General features: G+C 35.9%; 1 protein-coding gene across 1 annotated transcript in view; it reads right to left on the bottom strand.

The window, feature by feature from the left end:
* The window catches only part of il11ra (interleukin 11 receptor subunit alpha), a 52,130-nt gene extending 37,250 nt beyond the window's left edge, over positions 1–14,880 (bottom strand). Inside the window, exon 1 of the mRNA XM_032569717.1 lies at positions 14,729–14,880. The gene's annotated coding sequence lies outside the window, so the exon portion shown is untranslated. The remainder of the gene's footprint in view (positions 1–14,728) is intronic.
* Positions 14,881–18,295: the final 3,415 nt, after the last annotated feature.

Raw genomic sequence — 18,295 nt, 5'->3', positions numbered from 1 at the left:
CACTCCATTAAAATAGGTGGCTGTGGTTTTCATAGCAATATGGACAGCTTGATATAACATCAGCTCAAAACTGTGCATATTCTATTCCTTGTTATGATATCTAAATATATCCATATGTTTTTGTATATTGTTTAGGAATATTCTTTACAGACACTCTTCAAGCTTTCCCTCCATCTAGAAAAAGTAGGTTTTTATTGCCCTTTTTGTATCCTTTGTTGTGCTACAGACAACTAAGATTTCCCTGTAAAAATCTACCTCCAAGTCAGCAGCAGTAGAATCTTTCAAAATGTTAGCTGAAATATCATTTGGCCCTCAGGCTTTATGTGGGTTGACCCTTCCCATTCAGCTCCAGTCAGCTGTGAATGGTCTCAACACCTGCTCACTATCTTTGTTTTCTCCCCATGGCTGTAAACTCAAGGTGGTATATTTTATGTCTGGCGAATGAGCACTGGCAACTCTTTTTAAATTATTTAAACACAGCCAAGGTGTCGATGTTGTATCTTGTTCATTTATGGAGGACATTGGAGACAATTACTATGACTCAACTTTTGTACAAAAAACAGTGTCCTGAAATATTTCTTTTTCCTGTTTTAATGGTTTCAAGTGATATTCAAAATAAATCTGAAAACAAAAAGTTTTTTGTAGACAAGTGTAGGTCTGAGTGGCAGAAAGCTTTCTGAAGCAAAGATCAGGCTAAAGAATCACACAGTGAACAACCTTCACAGACTCAACATCTCACTAAATCTAAATAACACACTTACAGACAAAATCACATAGTTGAGCCCCTGTAGAATCTAAAGTGAGACTACAATTAAGGCAGACTTTGGGGCTAATGGATCCTAAAAATGTCAAGCTGAAGTGAAATCTCAGGAGACTTCCTGACTTTTCAGTGAAACCAAGTCAGCAGAGCAAACATGTCACATTTGAACTAATACAAAGAAACTTTAAATTCTTGCTGCATATATTCATTTTACAGAAACAAAATCAACAACCTCACAGAGTTCTTAGATTGCTCGTAGAAAGCAGATGCAACACAATTTGCAATGATGTTTCTTTCAGCATGAACAAATGTCCAATTATGAGAAGACCCCTCATCAGACTGCGTGGCTCCAAGAACAGCGCTGGCTTCACAGGGAGCAGATTATCCAAGCTTGAGATGGCACAGGAGATAGAAAGGCTGATTTACAGAGCACCTCCATGATTTGGTTGAAGTTTGTTGACTTTAAGATGCTTGGTGTTTGTTTGTGTACGTGCATACAAGCAGGGGTGAGCGCGTGTATGTGCTTGTGTGTTGATGGGATCCAAGAGAAAGATTAAAAGGGCTGTTCATGATCAAAGGCAGAAGCAGATGGAGGGTGGAGTTTAACCAGAGAACCCTCTACATGACCACACTAGTTTGAGGTATTAATCTGACTTCGAGTTCAGAAGTCAGGTTCCAGGTGTAACCTGCACAAAATAATCAGAACATATTTTATTTTGGCGGGTCAAGCAGCACACTTTAAGTTCCGGGTCGGGGGTGGACTCGGGTCCTCTTCATGACGGTTGCTGCTGTCGCTGTGGCTGGCTGTGTGTGTTGGCGTTTTCCTAAATCGCTGCAAGAACATTGCTAAATCGACTCAGATTAACACAGCCGAAGCCCTACATTGGGTGTGTTATGACAACTACTCGACGGGGAGTTGTTGATTCTGTCCTTTACTTATTTTTTTTTAAGGAGAAACTTGGTGGCGACACGCCCACTTGCAATTTATGTATTGGCGTTTTAAAATGGTTTTGTAGACTAAAAATCATTCTTTTCTGTTAATTATGTGGCCGAATTAAAGATATGCCCTTAAAGCGTTAAATAAGCCCTTTGATTTTGTCCTTTAGGGATATTTTTAGTTATTTTTCATTTGACTTTGTGAACGGCCAACAGAACTCTGCAGTTGGTTGGCTGCTCCGTAGTTGCGCAACAAAACCAGAAATCAATTCAATGTTTATTGAAATAGTATTTAAGTAAATTAAGTTTAATTGACTTTAGTGTCAATTAAACTTGGATAGAACTTAAAAGTGCACTTTACTTTGATATCTTACTTGACTTTACTTTGATATCTTACTTGACTTTACTTGATCTGTAATATTAATGTGATTAACTTTAAACTTATTTGAATGATTCCTGACAAATATTATTTGGAATATAGCTATGTATTCTTCTGAATGTTTAGTTGTTGGATAGCAGGTTAACTCCGGTTAAATGCTAATTTTTGTTTTATGTATGACCTCGTTTAGGTCAGGTTTTTTTCTCCCCCCCGTTTCCACGTCAGGATGGCGACGGATCACCGCAGGTACATCCTACCGCAGCTTCGCGGTAGGATGTACCTGAACCGAACTACCTCATTTTTCCAGGACCTTTCTTTTTTTTTTTCCCCCTCCTCCCTCCTTTTGCTTCCCTTGGATTATGGACTAAAACCAGTTGGACTATTGTTTGGTGACCCATTAATCACCTTACCAACAAAAAGCACGGACTTGAATGAGAGAGAGAAAGAAAGACTCTTGGGGGTCATCAGGGTTTATTTATTTGTTTGTTATTGTTGTTTTTCTTGTTGTGTTTATTGTTTATATTTATAAGAAAATATTATTATTATTCAATACCTTCCTAAATATATGAAAAAATATACATGCAAATACAATAACTTAGCTTTACTTTCTGTTTGTTGGTGTTTATTCACACACAGGCTCCTCAGTCGAATCATTCTGATTGCCATATCACCATTATTGGCCGTAGTCAGGCGCCTAGCCTCAATTAGCGTTACACAGGCAAATCTGCAGAATTTTTACTTCAGTAAGAATACACTGCAACGTGTTTGCACCTGCAAAGATAAGTTCTAATTTATATATTTCTTTAAAAACTCTTTTAAAACTACAACAGTTTTAAAAATGAAGAATTACATGGATGTAAATTGATAGAAGCTGGGCTTGATTCTAATTTCTTTTATTTTTTAGAGCAAGACTGAACACAGGTGAGCTCAGTACCATCGCCCACTTTAACTTTATCTAAATCTTAAGGCAAATGTTGACACAAGGAATAGACTATTTAACAAGAAACAAAAAGGAGGTCATATGGTCATCAAATAAGTTTATCATCAAACAGAGAGGAACGCTTCTCTTCTGTGATAATTTGTGGATGTTTAAAGTGATTTACAATTAATTTTTCAACATTTTAAACATGTTCCCTTAACATATAGTCTTATGTAGCTATTTAGAAACTCTAGGGGACGGCTTTTTAAATTATGTTTAATATGCATTAAAAACTTCTGAGTGTAGATGTGATATGAAAAGAATGAATGTACTGTAGATGTGGTATGAAAAGAATGCATTTTTTCAGGCTAGATGATTCCTCACCACAATCTAAAACAAATGTTAATCTGATTACTTTACTGGCTACAGTAAAGATCCTACTGAAGCTGTCTTGCCAAATGCAGTTTTTCCTAACACTGTTGCTGAAATGATCTGATTTCTGTTTGACAAACAACCTTAACATCTGCTGCAAAGCTGTCATCAGCAGGGCCTTCTCTTTGTCTGAAAAAACATACATCTAACAAAATATTGTCGGCTGAAAATGCAGAGGCCATCATACATCAAGCCAACAAAGCTGTCGCTGGTTTTTGACATCTGGAGTAAAACAGCACTCAGTTAGTCATTTCTGATTTACCGCAAGTTTGGAAAATCAAACAAAAGTGAGACTCAAGAGATTAAAACCCGCCATAAAGCGTAAAAAGGAAAAAAAAAAAAGTTTAACGCGTACATCTATTCTTAATGAGAAAAAAAAATTATGAACTTAGTTGTTTATTATAGAGAAAGACTGGATGGTGAATGAAATTCAAATTGGTCAACTTGTGACTGGTGGGTCAGAAACCAAAGATGATCTGTTTCCAATTAGTAATTCTACCGTGCTACCATATCAACAAAACTCTTCAGATTGCAACCTGTGGCTGAGTGATGATGAGAATACTGACAGTTTGCTATTTTTAGTATTGGTGAGGTGTTCCAACATGAAGCAAGAAGAGGCACGAAGACGTCAGAGGAAATCAAGATGACAGAAAAGCTGAACAGAGTACAACAAAGTTGTTTTTTGAGCTTTCAATTGTCACCTTGAATAATGCTGGTTTTGGAAATTTAATTTTATCTGTTTTCTGTTAAACATCTGTTATTGCAACGCTAACTGTGGTAACTGGTAATATAACAAATTGTAATTGATTAACATTAGTCAAGTCAAAGCTTTCTAAAAACTAAAAATCAGAAATCTACCACCAAATTTAGATCAAAAGCTTTCTAATAATTATCTGTTCAGCAAGAGAGAGGATACAGTAGACATGTCAATTTACATAATGCACCTCATCGGTTATATAATGCAATAAAAGTGTCGCATATGTAGCTCAGTGAGGACGGAGAATCCACTATTGTGATACTGCAGAAAAATGACTATTGACAGTTTAGTTTGAATCTTCTTAAACTTGGAAGGTCAGAGAATAAAGAGTGCACCCACACCTCCTAAAGTACATAATCACACCTGACATGAGTCATCTGAAAAGCAGCAGAGTGCAGCAAGTAAACGAACACCCGTCAATCTGAACACCAAAATATCACACCAGAGTTATGTTTAAATAAGGTCTAGCTGCATTTTAATGAAATTCTTCCGGATAAGCCATTGACTACCAACTAAAATAGCTGACAAAACCTAAAAAACATACATATTTTGCAAACATCCATCATCCCCAACCTGTAAAAACAAAACTGGTTTATTTGTTTGCAAAAACTATTTGAACAAATAGAGCTGTAATTCTACAACAAAGCAACACCAGTGCAGCCGTAACTTTATACTCATTTGTTTTTGTCACCTGTCTGCCAAAGCAGATATGATCATCATGCTCGATAGCATTCATTTATCCTTTAAGTGTGTCAATGCTCCATAAAGACAACAAACACAGACAGAGCTAAAAGAGGGGGAGTAGACAGATGCTCAGTGCTAAGAGGGAAAGAGGGCAAGAACGACAGAGGAGAGAGAGCAAATGTAAGAAAACAGAATAAGACAAAAAGACAATAAAATATAACTAGGAAAAGGGGAAGTACCACTGGAGTATCATGCACATACTAATTTACTGTATGCTGAATCACAGCACACATTTTCCACCTTTAGACATGCTAGCAAAATCCAACTGACTGTCACATAACTTAAACAGACAAGTCCATCAAATATACATCACCACCAGAGTGAAAACAGTCACTTCCTCGCAAGAAGGACACATGAAGGAAATATGGTTACTCCTTAGGGAACTATATCTGTTATCTATTCACTATTAGGCACTAAAATAACACTCTCTGCAAAAGAAGCATGCACATATAATCAAGATTATTAGCAGAGAATCTATCTGGGGTTTTTCTTTCTTTCAGAAACTGTGTGAAGTTTGCCTGTTTTCAATTCACATACTACAGCTTTGCTTTTATTGTGAATCTGATTCGTTTTCTTTTTAATCACTTCAGTAACGTAGTACAATCTTTATGGCGACAATAAATGAGAAGCAAGAAAGATTTAGGTTGTACACTGTTGGCATAATAGTTTTCAAAGTCCCATCTGAATCAGTATATGAACGAAGGCATGCTTTTTGTCAGCATTGAGATATAGTTTTAAATTTGCAGTTTTAAAACCACAACACATTCTCACCAAGTGTTTTACACAATTTAAAGTCAGACTGGAACAATTTTTCGAAAAGTGCTCAAGATAACAAGCTTGGTGTTTTTCATAAATCTACTGTATATACTATTCAGAAGTTATGGTTTTTCATGCAGTCACTTGTTTCTTTTCACAGTAACTGTGCTCACACAATGTTTCAATAAATGAAGTGTGGTGGAGAAAGGCTGAGAGGAAAAAGGCCCAAAATGTTGTGGGTCTGGCACTATATCAATGAAAAGAAAAGCTAGCATATTTTACAATAAATCAAATTAAGTTTGTATAGTAGTACAACATCAACAATAACTTTACAACAACTTAAAATATTCCTGTTATTAAAAAAAGACTGTGTCCAAACTAAAGAAGCGTCACTCATAAGTCTTAGGCAACCAACTATAGCAGATAGCTAAGGCCGTCTGCTACCTGAGCAGATAGCCCAACTAATCATACTGCTAATATCAACCTGATTCATGTGTCATTCATTAAGGAATGGAAAAAAAAAGAAGTTATACGGCTCAGCATAAGAACTTGAAATTACTATATTTGGAGAGAATTGGTGCAGTCTTTGTATCAAAATAGTAAAAATTCAAAATAAACATGTTACCATAATAATTAATTTGGCAGATTTTTATTTGCACTAGTATGAAAAATTGCCAATTTTCTGTCTTAAAAATAAAATTAGCATGGCATTGAGGGCAGCGGTCAAAATAAAGCTCACAGAGCAGATGGTAGCATACTGATACAAAATTTAAGAAATGGGAGAAGAAAATTTGCAGTCATGACAATCAATTTCAGCATTGTCTTACTTAGCAAAAATACTAATATCAAATGTTTTACAATTTTTGGAGTCTTAGTTTCAATGAAATGTAGTTTTACTGTTGCTCAGAAATGAAAAATAGTTTCCAGAAAAAACAAAACAAAGCAAACAAAAGAAACAGGAATCCCACCAAGAAAGCAATAAAAATAGATAGATATGTTATGGTCTTTATAGACTTGAATATGCAAAACATACTTCCTCTTCTGCACAGTTGGGACAAATGTTGCAAAGACACACACAAGCTTGCGTGTGTAGAAACATGCCTACAATTCCCACGAGATGAAAATTTATCTTTGAACTAAAATAGCAATTGAAAGTATAGCCTTATTTTGTAGTGTATCGAAATAGTAAAGCATACATCATACTTTCTAAATAAAAATGAACTTTCCCCGCGTGAGAATAGGGTTTCCAGTTGCTATTATGTTACATAACAACCAAAACTATAAAATGAAAATTTTAGCGTGGGACAAGTACAAATGTCACTACAGGAAATGCTAATGAGAGACATGAAACCACAACACAAAGATGAATAAAAAGAGCTCTAGCTTTGACTTGTCCTGTTAGCTCAAAGGTCCACAGCCTCCGTCTGAAAATATACTTCACTGATTTACAAGAGTAAGAAGTCTTCAATGACAAGCCTGAAAAAAAGTTTTTAAAATAGAAAATTTCAGAAATGACAGTAATAGTAAGCAAGACCACCTGCAGGATGAGAGTCAATACCAACAAACTGAACAAATCTGTTGCATTTTTGCCTGACTGTTTAGAAAAACAATCCTGTGTTTGCTTTAAGCTGGTCTGGTAAATAACAGTGAACAAAATTTGAAACCAACACCCTCAACAGAGTTTTTCCATTAAAGACTATCTACTGTACATATCTTGAATAATCTATCAACTTGGATCTATTTTCATTAGTTCTAAAATATACACACATATATATATATATATATATATATATATATATATATGTGTGTGTGTGTGTAAAACCTCTCCGGGAAACTGTCTTACTTTGGAAAGTGCTTATCTTTTCTAGTAATTCTGGTTCAAGGCAACAGACACGGAAACCTCACAAAACCCCTTTTTGTTTTAAAAGGTGATCAAATAAATCAGGGACTGTCTGGATTTCAGGGTTATTCGACTATATTAAAAAAAAAAAAAAAAACCTGCTTCCTGAGTGGAGGCCGTTAAGTAACTTATTTCCGTCGACGTGAAATAAATGCATATTTATTTACAGAGAAAACCTTCCTTCATTCACTTAAAACATAAAGCCACACAGACATAATATAAACATAGTTTATGAAATTTTCCGTTAGTTCAATTTAAGACCTTTTATCAGATCAGTGTGCTTTGTAATAACTACATGAATTATGAAATGTAAGTCAACCTAATTTCTTCCTTATGCAATATCTTATTATGTAGCTAACTTATCAACTGAAGTTAGTTCGATGAACCTTTGTGTATCTAATGTGTCCTGGTGTGTGTGGCTAAGTCATGGGAAGCAACTGATTTTGCTTTTATGTTACAGAGTTGCAATGCATTTTACACAAGATGCCAATAATGGTTATTTATAAGAGTTCCCCCCCCCCAAACTATTGAGATCTGTATTTTCAAATCCTGAAAAAAAAAAAATCTGAACTCTTCCACTATAGAAACAGGTGTTTACCTAAGCCTAGAATGTAACACTCCAACATTTTCATATCTTCCAGCTGCTTCAGTCACATATTAATTTAAACGTAAATACAGAAAGCAAGCCAATAAAAAGTAAGAGTTCGAACAATGCTGTGAATTTTTTGGAAATGTGTGTTGTTCGTACCCTGGCAACAATTGAACTTTGAAAAATAAAACTAAAGGTGTGAAAATACCTCCTGATAGAAGTGGAATCAGTAGGGTTAAACCAAGCCAACATTGAAAAATGGAAAAACGTCTTAGTATAAAGTGCTTTGGTGTCTTCAGAATAGCTTTGAATACCATAAACCTCACTATAAAGAGAAGACTCGTCTCTTCTAGCCCTTGAAGGTTATTGCTATTAGATGTTTTATTAAAATTTCTTGCATTTATCCAAAACTTCATTTGTACTTGAAATTGTATCTTTTGTTAACTTTAACTGACTAAAACATCTTCAACACATTACCAAAGACTATTTTTAGGGATAAATTATTTACAATTCTTCCTCTTTGCTCTCCACTTTGAATCAGTCCTATATCCCAGACAGTCCTTGTTCAACTTGTCTAGATTTGGGGTCTTGATGTTGACATTACTTTGGGCTTTGAGAATCAGATCACTAACGGCATAAACACCACATCATTCAAGCCCGTGTAGAATTTTTAGAATAGAAAGAAAAAAGCTAAATACACTATTTTAGAATAGTCTTGGTCCTGTTAGCAAAACCAATGTATCCCAAGGTTTTAAGACGAAAAAAAAAAACCTTCTTTCATGTCATTTATCTGAACTGTAAAAGAGGGACTGGCTTTTTTACAGCGCCAGCCCATCCCCCTCAGGCCGCCAGTGTTTTTTATTTTTTTATTTTAATACTTTTAAAATCTTATATTTTAAGTTAATTTAAGTTCATCAAAATGCAAAAAAACCGAGCTTTGAGAAACAAGTCCCTAATACTTATATACATGTAAAGTGAGGCTGCAGCAAGCTTGCGAGACTTGACAATCCATTCTAGAAGCAAATGTTACAAAATTATCAATTAGTAGAGATGCATTTCCTTGATAATGGAAATTCCTACCTTTACTTAGATTTTCAGAAGACAGTCAAAATTTCCAAATCCAGAGAGCTTTAACGCCCAAAGGAAAATGGCAGAACAACTCTGCTACTCTAGTTATCCTTCCTGTTATCTGCTGTGCCTTGCTCTCTAGCAGCCTGCATAAACTACAAACATTTCTCACTGAATTGAAGAAAATATAATTTCCTTTTAAACAGCCTTTAGTTGCTCAGTACTTTCTCTGACTTTCTGAACAATTATGAAGACTGAAAATGGTGTACTTTACTCAGTAACAAGTTGGAAGTTGGTAGCACTTACGATGAAGCCTTTACTGATCAGAAAAAAATGGGGTCTTGATATTTCTGTTCATTAGACATCTGTTGTGAAAACAACTTAATGATTACCTTACAAAAGTTTCAATATTGTAGTATAAAAGTAATGGAAAGGCCAACCACAGCCAAAATATTGGCATAAAATGACTGAAAAGTCCAATTTATTAAAGTATCATCCTTAGAAGGAGTAATATACTACTACAAGTAGTGTGGTGAACACAAGAGTTGTAATAAAACAGCTCAGAAAACCCAGAAGCGACTTGACTCTGTGGCTTATAAAAAGCTCTCCAAAATAATAAGGTCAACAAACAAAAATAACGAGGAACTCTTTGTTAAGATCGTTTCATGAGTTAACAGAGATTCCTTAAGGTTTGACTGAAGTAGAAACTGCATGAGCAGCAGCACAGAGGGATACAGACCCCATTCAAGGCCCCTTAAAGTTGGTTTAATATCAAGGGCTGGCTCTTTTGTTTCTCCATCTCTCACATACACACCAAGTGCAGTATGGCCTCAGACCTGGCACGCTGCTCTCAAGTTCTTGGAGCAGATTTCTCTCTAATTTGGAGTTGATTGCTGTGAGCCCTCTGTGAGTGACTAGTGAAATATGAGTGTGGAGCGAGTATGGAGGCTTGGACGTCGTTTAGGGCTGTGTGCATTTGATTATACGAGTGTGCAGGCACAAAGCCACTGGCCAGTCTGAGTTTGTGTCTTTACATGTATACTGTACGTGCTTGTGTGGAGCTTCTATCAAGGTCTATGTGGAGCCAGAGTGTTTTTTTTCCCTGTGCACATGTGGTTTTTGGCCAGAGTTAGTGCAAAGACTCAGAGCAGTCTGCAGGGAAAGCGAAAGGCAAAGCTGAATAATTACGTTGCTAAATCCAGAATAAATTATCTGGAGGTAAGTTTCAATGAAGCAAGTTGTTCCAAACTTTAACTAAGGTAAATAAGTCAGATAGTGTCCTTGTGCTGTCCAAATCACACTATTTGTTTAAGACCAATGTCAGAGAAGGAGAGGGAACTCATTGTTTTTACAGAGAAGTGCATATTACGTTTAATCCTTTTCTGTGCCTCCTGTGTTCTTACTGATTTGTTTCATTTGTTTTGCCCAGTTTGAGAGTTTATCTTAAAACGTACCGTAACAAGTAACCAGAGAGAATTCTTTTGATGAAAGTCTTCCAATGAATTACTGTAAATTCAGAAGGTGACTCAGTAATTTGAGTTGAACAAGTTCAGAATCCCTCCCTAATACAAAACTGCGTTTTGCAAAATCAAACTTTAGTTTTAGTTTTAGTCTCAAGATCTCTTGATTTTTTTTTTCTTTGGTTGTGGGAGGTTGGAGGGTGTAGGTTTGTTTTGTTTTGGTTTAACTAATTAAACTATCATCTTTAAAAATGGTGTAAGAAAATGAACGGTCAAGCCTTCAGATTTACTCCTACCCTTACCTCAGAAATTGAAATAATAATAATAAAAAAGATTTTAATGAATAAAACTATTTTTCATTTATACAATATAAAAAATTTTTGTTAAAATACATGTTTACAGAAATGAAAAAAAAAGATATTAAAACTGCTTGAAGCTCTTCATTTTTCTACAGCCATGTCTTGTAATGCCATTGTCAAAGGAACAAACATCTACCAATGATACTCAGAATAAGGAGTGCTGTTAAAGATACACCAGACTCTTCAAATGTGGCCTTCAAAGGACGCAGCCTCTGAATTTGGATGCAGGCCTGGTTAAAAAACCCTTTCAGATTCTTTTTTTTTTTTTTTGAGGACTCTTATAAAGCCTGTACTTGTAACTAATATTCTTATTTTAACTACTTCCAAAGTTTTGTTTTTCCTTTTAGCCTCAGTGTTTGCATGTAAAAATACCCTAAATGTTTCTTACTTTAGAACCAACCTCTTAGCCAAAGGCAAACATTTATTTTTACAGTCCAGCATGTTTAAGATTAGATTCTGTTGAAGGACGTTCCACATAGAAATCATCTTAATTCCATCGTCCAAATTCTAAAATGTAACGAAGCACAGAATGTTTTCTGCTACAGCTTTCCATCTCAGTCGGAGAACCGGAATAAAGAAGGACTTAAGGAAAGGAACAATGGAATAGCTGTTTTTCCAGCCGTAGCCAGCACACACACAAACGTATCAATTGACTGACCAAACTTTTCTTGGATGTGATAAAGTTCCCTAGATATGCTCTATGGATTAATCTCCTCTGACTCACAAGATGCCTCCATCCAGATCAGTCTCTCCCGTGTTAAGCAATTCAAGTTTCTGAGTGTCTTATTCAATGACATATAGCCCCGTCTGCAGAATGCAGGGATTCCTCCAGCCTTCCATGCAGAAGAAAGAACTTCGGCAAAAAAGCAGGCACACTTGGATGAAATAAGCTTTCTCAAATGGTGAGGCGCGCCGAAGTGGAGCTGCTGCTTTTCAGTCAGTGGATGTGGTAAGGGAATTTGATCAGGATTATTGTGGAGCACCTCTCTTTAGATAATTTCCTGGCATGTTTTGTTGGGAGGAGACCCAAAACCCAAACTTCCTGGGGTGAGTATCTCTTCTAGCCAGTAAGCACCTTGGGTCCACAAGAAATATCTGGATAGTGTCACTGGGTTTGGGCTACCTCCACAACCCGATCTCAACGGTATAAACAGCTTCAAGACAACAGGTGTAAATGGGCTGATTAACTTTTCTACAGCTGACATAAAACTCAAACTACAGATTTCAGGGTCTAGCCAAACGTCTAGCTTTTTTTTGACAAATAGTTTGTAATGAAATGAGCATTGTTACGCTTTATAACTTTTTATTGACTGTGCCTTTTTGTGTTTTACTACGACAAAGACGTTCATCACCAAAATGAGTTACAAGTGATCGAATGTCAGCTACAAATTACTTCCAGGGTGTTGCCTCTTTTCTCTCATCTTTCAAAAATTAAGCCCGCAGTCTGAGACGAGTAAAGAATTATTTATATGGATTATAAAAACAGCTGGGTGACCCTGGGAAAACTCAAATTCACCAATCTTGAATTTATCGTATGTGCACAACAGAAAGAAAATGAAAGACATAATTCAAGAACTTGGAATTCAAATCTGAAGCTAATTTATTGAGAACACATCACTGTATATTGCAAACACATTGTTCCCGACCATACATTGAACAGTACCAGAAACCGGACCCGGTTACCGTATTTGTGTATACACACTTAGCAAATAAAGAACCCTCTGACTCAATTTCAAGCTGTATCATTTCTTTGAGGCAATGCAGACGCGCCTGGTGTATAAACACAAGCGTTCTGACGTCACATAGCAAGATCTGTTGGTCAAAATCTAATTTTATCACTGATGGGTCCAGTTCCACATTGAAATCGTACGCCTTTATTGCAGCTAGAACTTTCCTAACAACATTACCCTTTAGAGGAGTAATTCTACACCATGAACTTTGACCTATATGCTCATATTCATTAGGAAACATTGAAGAAAGTGCCATAAATCAATCTAAATCAAAAGAATATATCTTGCAGCAAAGTTTGTCCTATTCTTTTTACGACTTACCTTCCTGCTCTTACTCCCGGGACGCCCCCAGGGTTCATCTTTCTGCTTTTTTTGTGCTTGCATTCCTGCCGTACTCTATTTAAAGACTGGATCTCTGCACTGGCACAAGGAATGCACATCTGCAGCGAGAACCCCATGCCATTGTGTCTATCATTCTCACAGTATTTGTGTCTAGTTGCATATAGAGTTTGCAACTCCCGTGCAGTAGCCCTGCAGGAGCTCTGGCCGCACAAAAGAATAAATATACAACCAGAAAAGAGCTGAATGGAGAGTAATCTTGTTTGTTGCATCAACAAGTGCATTTGGTTGATTTAAGAGTCTCATTTATACTCTGACAAGAGAGCATCTGCACTTGAGAGCTGGAAACCAAGAAAGTAAATGAGAAAAAATAGTGGTTGTGCATAGGTCAGCGTGACAATACAACATTAAGACAACCTTAAGGAAAAATGACGTTTTTAATTATTGGCAAGTCTAACGCTAGGAGTTTCAAGAACATCCATTCATTGTATCATATTATCCATTATCATTTTGTTTCATTCTTGTTCCAGACATAGTCACGGCTCGTTGTTTATCTTTTGGTCCAATAAAACTACGTTTTATTTACCTAAAGTCAAGTAGAGTTTTAAAATGGCCCAATAGTTTGTTTTTTTTAGTATTTAGATAAATAACAATACCTAGTTTGATAGACAAGTAGATACTTAATTAATCCATGCAAGGTCCAAATTCAATTAAAGAATTATTAATTTGGACGGATCAGAAACATTTAATTATAATGTTTACTTTAAAAGATTATCTATTTTTTATTGTTGAATATAACTGTACTGTAACAATCATTGTTATGGGTGAATAAAAAGAAAGCTGTAAATTAATCTGACATGTAAAAAGATAAAACTTTACTCAAAGACCAACTGCTCAAAGTTTATTGGCAATGCATACAAAAATGCATTTGAAATAAATTATTTAATTATTTAATATTTAATGGTTTTGTTTTACAAATTTTCAGTTTTCAAATTGCATTTAAGGATACAAATCACTCACCTTTTACAAAGAATATATCTCTTATTATCATTTGTCTGTTTTCTTTGTTGTTGTTGTTTTGTTTTTTTAACCTAAACATTACCTGGGTTTGATTGAATTATTTTATTGTCATCAAAGACTAAATAATTAGGGGTTTTTTTTCATAACTTGTACTAATAAACATTAAAAAGCCACTTTTTTCAACCAGAAGTTGTTTATTTTAAATAAATGTTTTATTAACTAAAAGCGTTTTTTTACGTTTAAAGTAAAATCCAATAAGAAATAAACAGTTTACACTCTAAATAAACACTTGAATAAAACACATAAAAAATATATTTTTAGAAGTTGGCTTGTTGCGCATTATAATGTAGAAGCTAAAAAAGTCTAAAATAAAGGGAATTATTAATTGTCTAAAACCCTAAACAAAAAGCGATCCAACACAAGCTAGCATCATGACATACCGCCCCACAGAGCAACACTGGAGTACATTTCCCTCCTGTCCGGCGGAGAGAGGCGGATAAAACTTTTCGCCTCCCCCCCCCTCCACACAGCCACAGCTTCATGGCCGCTAATCCCGTTCTCTCCTGATTCGCAAACTCACCTTGGACAAGCTCCGTGGGTCAAACGGGCATTATTATGTTGTCTTCTTCCATGGCTGTGACTTCGGCGGGCAGTTCTCCGAAGAGAGAGAGTACAGTCGGACTAGTTGGTTGAAGAGCGACACACGCGATGAGACGGGATGAGAAAGAGTTGGAGGAGGAGGGCAAAAACGAGGTCAGCCGGATCCTGCTGTCTCATTGGAGGAGCTGGCTGTAAATCACCCGAAAGAGTGGGCGAGTCCTAACTGTAAAGGGATTATCGAGACTGATCCTAATTCAGAAGTTCAGTGGAATGGGAAAACAAGCTGGCTGCTGGGAGAGAAAAAAAAACAACAAAAACATAATAGTTTCAAGATTTTTGTTTAGTTTTAGCAAATACATTTTTTTTTAAATTAAACTTGGTGACACAGTGTCAGCTTCATTTTGTATAAAAATATATATTTTTAAAAATGGCAATGACTTTTATAAAAACATACAATAAACGTAATTGGTTAATAAGTTGATGGTTTATTAAACTATACTTTGTGGAATAACCATGCAATATATAACCTCAGAAAATATTTAAAAACGGAAAGCAAGATCTGGGTTCAAATACTAAAAAGACTAAATAATATGAACGTAAACCCCATTTGTTTAAATGTCCCTTAGCCACGTTGTGACCCCACTACACCCATTTTGTGACTATAATCCAAAATCTGGTATACTTTTGTTGGCCATTTGCGTTTCTTATCAGAAATAGTAGAGCTTAAACTGCTGGATTTCTTGAAACTGATCAGGCTTTTATACATGGTCCATAAATTTTCAATAGGGTTGGGGTTTGGGCCGTTCAGGAAGCTTAATGTTAGTGCTGTACCCATTCTAAGACAAGTTTTGATTTGTATTTGAACTAATTTGATTGTTGCACCTTAGGTGCCAAAATTATAACCATTTATGCAGTGATTCAATGTTTAGTTGAATCACTTGAAATAATAAATACAACTTCTGATTTCAAATATTAGAATACTGCACATACTGCCAGGCATGGTGATTGTAGCAATATGCTGTAAGGTTATTTCACTGCCTGCGGTTTTTTAGTATTACATAAAGTGGGTGCAGATTGAAGGAAGAGGACTATGTTCAAATTCTTCACTTTTGCAGAATCAATAGATAGAAGTTGAAACTTGTAAACAATTGGGTGTTTCTGTTTAAACATCCAAACACATCAGAATTGGAAGACTAAGCTTCTTCCCAAAATCCCATCCTTTGCCTTATTGAACTGTACATCAGCTAATAGTGACTAATAATGTACTTAAATCACTAATGCACACAAATACTGTCTTCCTGCAGGTAAACCTCACAGTTAAATCCCAACTGACTATATAAAGACACCAACCGTTATCCTACCTAGTTGGAAATATATATATATTTTTGCACAAATGATAATTTAATTTTTTGGGGTTGGTTATTTCTTTATAGTAACAATACTTATTGCTAATAATTACACACTAGTACTCCTGGGCAGATATTTTGTAGCTGGGAAAATTTGCAAGAAATGACTTTTTTGGGTTGATATGTTGAGTATGTGGGTTTCAGCCATCAAAAAATATACATTGCCAATGCCAAAAGCTTATGCTACTTGGTTTGTACCAGCTACTGGAATGAATGGATGAAGTTTGAAGACACAAGACATGGTGGCAATTTACTAGTTTCTTCAGTCAACATACAAGGAGACTAAGTAGTGTGTGAGAATCGTAGGTGTAAGGGAACTCCTCCTCATGTGTCACACAGAGCGGACCATTCTACAACCAATATTTGTTGCAAGTCTGCCAAATTGTTTGTATTATTCAGTTTGGCATGAGCAGCACGCCGAAGCTGATCACACTTGTTCAAGAGGGTTGTACTCAATTTCCTCTGAATGCAGATACTCATTTTGATATCACTACATGCATTGAATTAGCCTCCAATGACCAAAAGCCAAAAAGTTGTTTGGCAGGATTTTCCAAGGTTTTTTGTGTATAGAACCTATGTGCTCAGCACTGCTGCTCAACCTGCAGATGGCTTTTCCTTAACAATGTGGTACGACATAAGAGGAAATAAAAAGGCTTTCCAACAGTTTAAGATTTATTTCCGTGAATCAGGGAGACAATGAAGACATAACTGAGCAAATGCAAATTAAGTATAGATGCATGGTTCTTAAATTGTGCTACTACTACCCTTTAACAGGCTTGCACTTTCTCCAGTGGTACAAATTGTGTTGATTACTTACAATTTAAATTACCTTATTCAATATCACATTCTGAATGGTGGTGAAAAGCTAAAAAGGAGACATCGCCAAAAAATATGAGCGGTTTGAGCCTTTTCCGTCTCTTGACGCCAGGCAGAGACTACCAGAAGGAGAAGTGCAGAGGAAACTATTTTAAGGTCATCTGTGGAAACTAAAGTGAATAACGATCAACTAAGAGCTGCCCCAGTGAAGTCTTTGTAGGATCGTCTTCTTAAACTGTGAGGAAATGTGGCACAATTTTTCTCAAGACAGGACAGACAAAAGAAGAGGTAATCCAGTTGCGAGTGCCGGTGACAGCTCAGGTGGTGCTCTGGATTGAAAACCACTGATCTAGAACACTCTGTTTCCGTCTGTTCATGAATGGAAACACAAACAGCTTTTCCATGTTTTCCTCGAATCCGGTCAAAATGTTGACCCTCTTCTGTGAGATGGCACCTTGTTATGCTTCATTTATCTGGCTCACCTGTTACTCACTGGGTACACACACTAATAAAATCCATTAGCGCTTCCATCATTCTATGCTCTGGTGGATAATAAACAGAATGACAGTCGCATCTCATTATCTGAGTCAGTGACCTTTTATCTTCCGTGATAAATGTAGGTGGAGATGGAAAAACACATTTGTCATCGGCAAGTAAACTAATAAAATCCCACTATCTTCTGTTACTTATTGTTAATTGTGAAGATGTCATATAAGATTCCATCAAAAGGTCCTATTTCCTTTCTGGCATTAATATAATTTCAGATTCATGTAAAGGATATGATTGTTTGGAATAGCATCGCTTAATTTCAACATGATGGCAATAGCAATATGTAAAAAAAAAAAAATAAAAATCCTGCAACAACAGTGCTTTGCGAAAGTTTTTATGGCCTCATACTTTTTCACATTTTGTCATGAATTGACTCAAAAGGTAATGGAGTCAAATCAAGGAGAGTGCAGGAGGAAAACCTGTTAGTGGATGCAGAATTCTTGAGCCTGGATCAGAGGTTTGCTTTCAAATGATCCAATTATTAATCCGTGTTTATTAATGTTCACAGAGCTGACAGAGTTAGACCTATTTCACAAAGAAAAATGGGGGGAAAAAAAACTCAGACTCAGCAAGTACAAATCTGATAGACACATCTGAGAGATTTGCAGCAATTGCAGCAAAAGTTACTTCTACAAGGTTTTGACTTTATAATAGTTATAATGATGGCTTATCACATTATTAATACAATTCATTAAGGATTATGAATCATTAATGTGACAAAATGAAACTACTATGGCATGCTGCAGCAGCACAATCCGTGCTTTGATTTTGTCACC

Source organism: Xiphophorus hellerii, chromosome 8 (assembly GCF_003331165.1).
Source record: "Xiphophorus hellerii strain 12219 chromosome 8, Xiphophorus_hellerii-4.1, whole genome shotgun sequence".
Classification (NCBI taxonomy): domain Eukaryota; kingdom Metazoa; phylum Chordata; class Actinopteri; order Cyprinodontiformes; family Poeciliidae; genus Xiphophorus; species Xiphophorus hellerii.
The sequence above is the reverse complement of the archived record's forward strand: the minus strand, read 5'-3'. Positions and strand labels throughout refer to the sequence as shown.